This window comes from Scyliorhinus torazame, chromosome 6, assembly GCF_047496885.1.
Source record: "Scyliorhinus torazame isolate Kashiwa2021f chromosome 6, sScyTor2.1, whole genome shotgun sequence".
Taxonomy (NCBI): Eukaryota; Metazoa; Chordata; class Chondrichthyes; order Carcharhiniformes; family Scyliorhinidae; genus Scyliorhinus; species Scyliorhinus torazame.
The window spans coordinates 273502311-273510558 of record NC_092712.1 but is presented as its reverse complement, the minus strand read 5'-3'; positions in this window follow the sequence as shown (position 1 = coordinate 273510558).

Genomic DNA, 8248 nt, shown 5'->3' with positions numbered 1-8248 from the left:
ACAATGATATAGCAGCGGCCAGTGACAGAGCTAGGTTTGACCAATGTGACAGGAAGGGGGCCAAACTAAGAGAGGAAGGTTGCTGATTTACCTGACCTAAAGACTGAGCCAGGTGCTGTATCGGTTTGTTGGCTGAACCTGAAGGAAGAATTGGGGGATGGTGGGGCAGGGGCTCAGGTGGGGGAGTTGGAGGTGTAACCTGGGAGTGGAACAGAAATGGTCCTCCAAAGACATGGGGTGCGATTTAGCGGTCTTCAAACTACGTCTGCTGTTGGACCCTTTTAGCGGGATGTTTCACGGTGGCTGCAGCACTGAGCAACATCCTGCTATTCAAAGACACTTTGCCAGTATTTTTTAGCCCCAGGGTGTTTCTCTCCGTTGAGGCCGCACTTAGACTGACTTCTTGCTGGTGAGCTGCTCTCGCCAGCAGGAATGGCTGTCCACAGATGGGGGCGCCATTTTGAGCAGCAACCCAGATCTGCTCCCTCCATTCAGGTACCCCTGCTTTATCAACCTACCTCATGTCCCCAACTTTCTCCAGTCCCCTGGAAACCTCTTCACCATCCTCCAAGTGGCAACATCCCCCCACCCCCGGCAGTGCCAACCTGCCACCCTGTCCATGCCAATTTGGCACCCTGGCAGTGCTATCTGTGCACCCTGGCAGTGCCAGGGTGGCACCACCAACGTGTCTAGATGACAGTGCCAAAGTGTCCAGGTGCCTGCAGAGTGCCAGGGTACCCCACCTTGCCCCTGTCTCTGACCACCTGAGGGTTTGCAATGGCCTGAGAGACCCCTCCAGGTACTGTTACGCCAAGTTCATGTTTATATGGTCCACTAGTACGAAAGGGGGCCCTGGTGAGGTCTCCGATGCACAAATGTTGAGTACCGGGTGCCGGGAGAATCTGGGTATTTAAATGAGTCATTAGGCGATCTGGATCTCGGCCAGTGATCGTATCGGTGCCTGGTGTGGAGCTCGATTTGGGGCTCTCACGCAATTCATCCGTTGTGCCCGGCTCCATGCAATGATGTGACAAGACAAGAACAAAGAACAAAGAAAAGTACAGCACAGGTACAGGCCCTTCGGCCCTCCAAGCCCGTGCCGACCATGCTGCCCGACTAAACTACAATCTTCTACACTTCCTGGGTCCGTATCCCTCTATTCCCATCCTATTCATGTATTTGTCAAGATGCCCCTTAAATGTCACTGTCGTCCCTGCTTCCACCACCTTCTCCGGTAGCGACTTCCAGGCACCCATTACCCTCTGTGTAAAAAACTTGCCTCATACATCTACTCTAAACCTTGCCCCTCGCACCTTAAACCTATGCCCCCTAGTAATTGACCCATCTACCCTGGGGAAAAGCCTCTGACTATCCACTCTGTCTATGCCCCTCATAATTTTGTAGACCTCTATCAGGTCGCCCCTCAACCTCTGTCGTTCCAGTGAGAACAAACCGAGTTTATTTAACCGCTCCTCATAGCTAATGCTATGAAGAATATTTTTCAAGAATATTTTTCCTTTAATCAGATGGATTATTTGCACAAACATTTTTTTTCCCCAAAACATTTTTATTAAATTTGTAACATTTTATATAAAAACAATCAAATGTGCAGTTAACCGGATTCAACAAATACTTAAGCTGGAGCAAATAGCAGAGAGACCATCGCCAATATCTCCAAATGCGACCTCAACTCCATCCATACCCAGGCAACCTCCTGGTCCCCAAACCAACCTAACTCCTTCTCCACATTGGCCGCCCAATAGTGAAACAACAGGTACAGCAGCGCCAACACTCCCTGCCTGCCTCTCCCTCTGTAAGACCCTCCCTCCGAATCCGAGGAGTTCACTCCGTCCATATAAACCCTGTTATAAGACACTCTAGCCCCCAGAAAAATGCTTTAGGCAGAAAAACCGGAAAGCACTGAAACAAAAACACGAGTCTTGGCAATCTTAATCATTTGCACCCGGCCCGCCAGAGACAAGGGAATGTTGTCCCATCTCTGCAAATCCGCCCTCACCCTACTCACCAGACTAATAAAGTTCAGCTTGTGAAGCCAGGCCCAATATCGCGCCAGCTGGAACCCCAGAATACGGAATGTATCCCAGCACAACAAATAGGCAGCCCCTCACCTCAGCTCCGCTGAATACTTCTCACGTTTTATCCCAGAGACCAAAGTCTTACCCACAACAAAGAAGTCAATCCTTGAGTATTCCTTGTACACCAGTGAAAACAAACGAAAACTCCTGACACTCTGGGTTTACAAACCGTCACAGATCCACCCCTCCTGCCTCCTCCATGAATGCCACCAACACCATTGCAATCCCCGAAAGAGACAGTGACCTTGGCCTGGAGCAATCTAACTTTGGATCCAAAACACAGTTAAAATCCCCCCCTATAATCAGCTGCTGCATAGCGAACAGCTGTTCCATTAACTTAACATCATCCCAATTCAGGGCATACTTGTTCACAAACATCACTGCCTTCCCTTCCTGTGTACCTGTAACCATCACATAATGGCCACTCTGATCAGCCACCACTATCACTGCCTGTAAACAAACCCACTTACTAACCAAAATCGCCAGCTCCCTTGCCCTACTATCGAACCCTGAATGACAAACCTGGCTCACCCAAGCCTTCCACAACCTGATCTGGTCCCGCACCCGCAGGGTGTCTCCTGCAGGAACACCACATTGACCCCAAACCTTTCAAATGGGGAAAAAAACTCTTGCCCTCTTCACAGGCCACCCGCAAGCCCCAAACGTTCCAGGTGATCAACCTTGTCAGGGGTCGCTCACCGCCCCCTCCACTCCCGTTCGCTAGCCACCCCTCCTCATGGCTAGCAAAGTGGCCCCCAGCCAGGGCCCTTCTCCAACAGCCCCTCAAAACCAACAACAACCCATCCATTCTGGCCCCCACTCCCCACCAACAGTCCCAAACCCTACCATCATTAACAAACTTAGGTAAACGGGCTGTACGGTAGCACAGCGGTTAGCACAGTTGCTTCACAGCTCCAGGGTCCTAGGTTTGATTCCCGGCTTGGGTCACTGTCTGTGTGGAGTCTGTACGTTCTCCCCGTATCTGCATGGGTTTCCTCCGGGTGCTCCGGTTTCCTCCCACAGTCCAAAGATGTGCAGGTTAGGTGGATTGGCCATGCTAAATTGCCCTTCAGTTAGGTAGGGTTACTGGTATACGGGAATAGGGTGGAGGTGTGGGCTTATGCGGGGTGCTCTTTCCAAGAGCCGGTGCAGACTCGATGGGCCGAATGGCTTCCTTCTGCACTGTAAATTCTATTATTCTATGAAACCTCTTCCTCCTCCAGATCAAACAGAACAATCCCCATATTTTTATTAAAACCTCCCCCCCCAACAAGGTCAAAAACACAACACCCAAAAGCACAAAGCTATAAGCACAGTACATAAATATTCCCTCTTCATTCACAGAGGCCCAAACATCCACCTGACAACAGCCCCAACTTCTTCTCTCTGATAAAGGCCTCCGCCTGCTCTGGTGTATCGAAACGTGGGGCGTCATTCCCCGACCCCCCAGAGGGCCGGAGAATGCCCGTTGGCCGCCGTGAATCCCGCCCCCGCCCCCGCCGAAGTCTCCGAAGGGAGAAAAGTCAGCGGGGCGTTAATGGCGCCGCTGCCGCGGAGAATGTCACGGGTCTGCGCAAGGCAGCCGATTTTCGGCCTGCCGATATTCTCCCTTCCGGATGGGCCGAAGTCCCGTCGACGTGATGACCGTTCACGTCGACGTGAATCAAACCTCCTTTTCATCGGCGTGACCCGGTGCTCCAGGCTCACGCCGACCAGCGTGGAGGTGAGTGACGGCCTGGGGGGTTGGCTCTGGGCAGGAAATGGCGTGGCCGCAGACTGATTGCGTGAGGAGAGGTGTGTCTCGGCTTGTGTGTGTGTGTGTGCGGCGGGGGGGGGGGGGGGGGGGGGGTGGTTAGAGTAGGCTGGGCTCCGGGGGAGTGCCGGGAGGGGGTCCGTGCCGGGGTGGAGGTTGGGGGGGGGTCCGTGCCGGGGTGGAGGTTGGGGGTTGGGGGTGGTCCGTGCTGGGGTGGAGGTTGGGGAGGGGGTCCGTGCCGGGGTGGAGGTTGGGGGTTGGGGGGGGTCCGTGCTGGGGTGGAGGTTGGAGGTTGGGGAGGGGGTCCGTGCCGGGGTGGAGGTTGGGGGTTGGGGGGGGGTCCGTGCTGGGGTGGAGGTTGGGGGTTGGGGGGGGTCCGTGCTGGGGTGGAGGTTGGGGGTTGGGGGGGGTCCGTGCTGGGGTGGAGGTTGGGGGTTGGGGGGGTCCGTGCTGGGGTGGAGGTTTGGGGTTGGGGGGGTCCGTGCTGGGGTGGAGGTTGGGGGTTGGGGGGGTCCGTGCTGGGGTGGAGGTTGGGGGTTGGGGGGGTCCGTGCTGGGGTGGAGGTTGGGGGTTGGGGGGGTCCGTGCTGGGGTGGAGGTTGGGGAGGGGGTCCGTGCTGGGGTGGAGGTTGGGGAGGTGGTCCGTGCCGGGGTGGAGGTTGGGGGTTGGGGGGGGTCCGTGCTGGGATGGAGGTTGGGGGTTGGGGGGGGTCCGTGCTGGGGTGGAGGTTGGGGGTTGGGGGGGTCCGTGCTGGGGTGGAGGTTGGGGAGGGGGTCCGTGCCGGGGTGGAGGTTGGGGGTTGGGGGGGTCCGTGCTGGGGTGGAGGTTGGGGGTTGGGGGGGGTCCGTGCTGGGGTGGAGGTTGGGGGTTGGGGGGGTCCGTGCTGGGGTGGAGGTTGGGGGTTGGGGGGGGGGGTCCGTGCTGGGGTGGAGGTTGGGGGTTGGGGGGGGGTCCGTGCTGGGGTGGAGGTTGGGGGTTGGGGGGGTCCGTGCTGGGGTGGAGGTTGGGGGGGGGGGGGTCCGTGCCGGGGTGGAGGTTGGGGGGGGGTCCGTGCCGAGGAGGGTGATGGGAGGGCAAGTGAGTTGGTCCACCTGGCCAGGTGCCAGCCTCCAACAGTTGGACCCATGCGGTCCATGCCACCTGGCTGGGGGGAGGAGGGGATATGGGCAATGATGACATGTCGTCGTTCCCCTCCCCCCCACCAGGCTGTCATGTTTTCAGATCATCCAGCGATGTTGGCCGCCGTGGTGGCAGCCGCTCATGTCTATGTTGCCCTGGATGAGGAGGAGGAGGAGCGTGCCAGAGAGGCAGCACAGGCTGCCGCAGAGGGGCAGGCGGCAGCCGCCCAGGCTGGAGGGACACCTGACCGACAGGACGAGGAGGGGGAGGAGGACGTCGCGGCCCCACGGCAACGGAGGCACCCGAGGGCGCCCCGTGTGTACCGGCCCCGGCAGTCATACCAGGACCTCACGGACCGGGAATGCAGGAGGAGACTCCGGATGAGCCAGGAAACCGTGGCACACATCTGCCACCTGCTGGCACACCTGTCACCGCGTGGCACTGGCGGGGGACACCCTCTCCCCGTGTCCGTCAAGGTTACGGTGGCCCTGAACTTTTATGCAACGGGGTCATTCCAGGCACCGAGTGGGGACCTGTCCGGCATATCGCAGACATCGGTGCACCGGTGCATCCGGGCAGTGACAGATGCCCTTTATGCCATAGCGCATCGCTACATCCGCTTCCCCGTGGACCGGGCCAGCCAAGATGCCCGGGCCGTGGGCTTCTCTGCCGTGGCCGGGTTCCCCATGGTCCAGGGCGCGATCGATGGGATGCATGTCGCCGTGCGGCCACCTGCAGATAACAGGGCCGTGTTCACTAATAGGAAGGGGACCTATTCGATGAACGTACAGGTGGTCTGCGACCACCGCATGATGATCCTGCACGTCTGCGCCCGTCACCCAGGCAGTGTACACGACTCATTCGTGTTGTCGCGGTCATCCATCCCCGGCATGTACGAGGGACGCCATCCCCGGCTGAGGGGCTGGTTGCTGGGCGACAGGGGCTACCCATTGCGATCGTGGCTGATGACGCCTATACGGAGGCCACGCAATGAGGCGGAGAACCGCTACAATGATGCCCATGTAGCGACAAGGGGAGTGATCGAGAGGTGCTTTGGTGTGCTGAAGATGCGTTTCAGGTGCCTGGACCTCTCTGGGGGCGCCCTCCAGTATCGGTCAGATAGGGTCGGCCGCATCATTGTGGTGTGCTGCGTCCTGCACAACATAGCCCAGCAGAGGGGCGATGTGCCGCAGGCAGAGGAGGGCGGAGTGGAGGAGCAGCAGGAAGAGGCGCAATCCTCCCCAGATGAGGGGGATGGGGGTAATGGTCAGGGCAGACGGGGTAGACACAGGCGGGTGGCTGTCCACCGTTACCGGCTGGCCCAGCGGGCACGGGACAGACTGATAGACGCCCGCTTCACTGACTAGATGGGCGTGGGAATCGGGTAGTATGGCCACAGACCGCACACCATGGCAACAGCCGACCACCCACATCCCCCACCCATCCACCCACCCAGCACCCTCACCCCCCTCCCCAACCCCACCCGCATGCACACCACCCCCCCCCCCCCCATTGCCGATCCTCCGGCGGCACAACGGGCCGGGCTCACACAGTTGCGGGTGGACGCGTGTCTATCGCAGGCCATGGAGGATGATGACAACCCGCCCTGCGATGAGCTCCTGGCTCTACATCGTTGGACTATGTCTGACCCATGGCCACAGTACCACCATCCACCCGGACCATCCCTGCATGCGGCTGTTACACTGCAGCGCACGGTCCCATCCTCTGCCCGGGGGATGTTGATGGCGGCCCAGGGGGAAGGGGGCAGACTCACCTGGGGCTGAGGTAAGACCACCCCTCACACACACACTTGCGCTCAACGTACATGACACGCCCGCACACTTTGGACAGAGCACAAAGGCAGCTTCGGTAGGTGTAACATTGACTTTAATAACCAAAGGAGTTCATGCACGTGCCCGAGCCCCTAAAACTCATCTGTGCCCTGCACCCGTGCCAACTTACTCAGTGTCTAATTGTTTGGCCTTACGGGCCCTTTGACTACGTCTACGTGGTTCCCCAGACGGTACAGCAGAACTGGAGGTGGACTCCTGTGATTCCTGCCCTCTGACACTGGATCCCTTTGGCGGCCGTTTCCTGGGGCGTCCTGGCCTAGATGGGCCAGGCTGCGGCCCGGGCGACTGGGATGGCGAGCTGCCAGCCTGTCCTGCCCGTTGCCCACCCGATGCACCTGGGACGGAAGGGGGGGAGTCCGAGGTGTCGCGGTGTACCGGGACCTCCCCTACAGAGGGAGCCGGGACGGACCACACCACCTCCTCCTCCCTCGGGGTGCCCGATGGCCCCCAGGCCTCTACATGGGTGGGGGATGCGAACGGACTGGCCATCCGACGCCCCCCCGACATCTGGCGCTGCCAGTCCTGGAGGCCCGTGCTGGTATCGACAGGGGTCTGCAGGTTTGCAGCCATGGAGCCCAGGGGGTTGGCAAACCCTGTCTGTGACAGGGCGACGCCGGCTCGCACATGGCCACTGGCGCCGATGCCCTCAGCGATGGCCTGCTGAGACTGGGCCATGGCCTGCAGAGACTGGGCTATGGCGTTGAGCGCCTCTGCCATCTGGTGCTGGCACTGGCTCATGGCCTCCTGTGAGAGGGCAGCCATTTCCTGGGCCACAGACGCTGCCTGCATGGAAGGCCCCAGGCCTCGCAAACCGTTCCCCATGTCTGACACCGTCGCAACCATCCTCCACCGCGGACGCCACCCGTGCGGTGTCAGCCTGGGTGGCACGCATGACCGGGACCGCTCCCAGCTCCTGGACGCGGGTGGACTCCTCCACCTGCGACCGCAGCCGCCGCAAGCCGCCCGTCACCCTCTTCGCTCGTCTCCGGGTCGGTGGTTGCATCGGATCTATGTGTGGGTGTGGTAACTGCAGGAATCCGGGATCCATCTGGGCGGCAGATATTTGCTTGGCCTGGGCTGCCCTCCGACCGCCCGGTCCCTCTGCTGCTCCTACCTCCACCTGCTGTACCGGGACGGCTGTGTTGTGCGCACCAGTGAGTGTACCAGACGCCTCATCACTAAAGTGCCCAACCGTGGTGAGTGTTTCTGCGATGGTGGAGGGTGTTGGTGACAGCAGTGGCGTTGTGTCGTGCTCTTCGTCCCACTCTGAGTCCATGGCACTTTGGGGTGGGGGTTCGTCTCCACCCATCCACTCTGAGTCACTGTCCGGTATTTCATCTTCCTGGGTAGTGCTGTCCCGGGTAGTGCTGTCCCGGGTAGGGGTGTCCTGGGTAGGGGTGTCCTGGGTAGTGGTGTCCTGGGTAGTG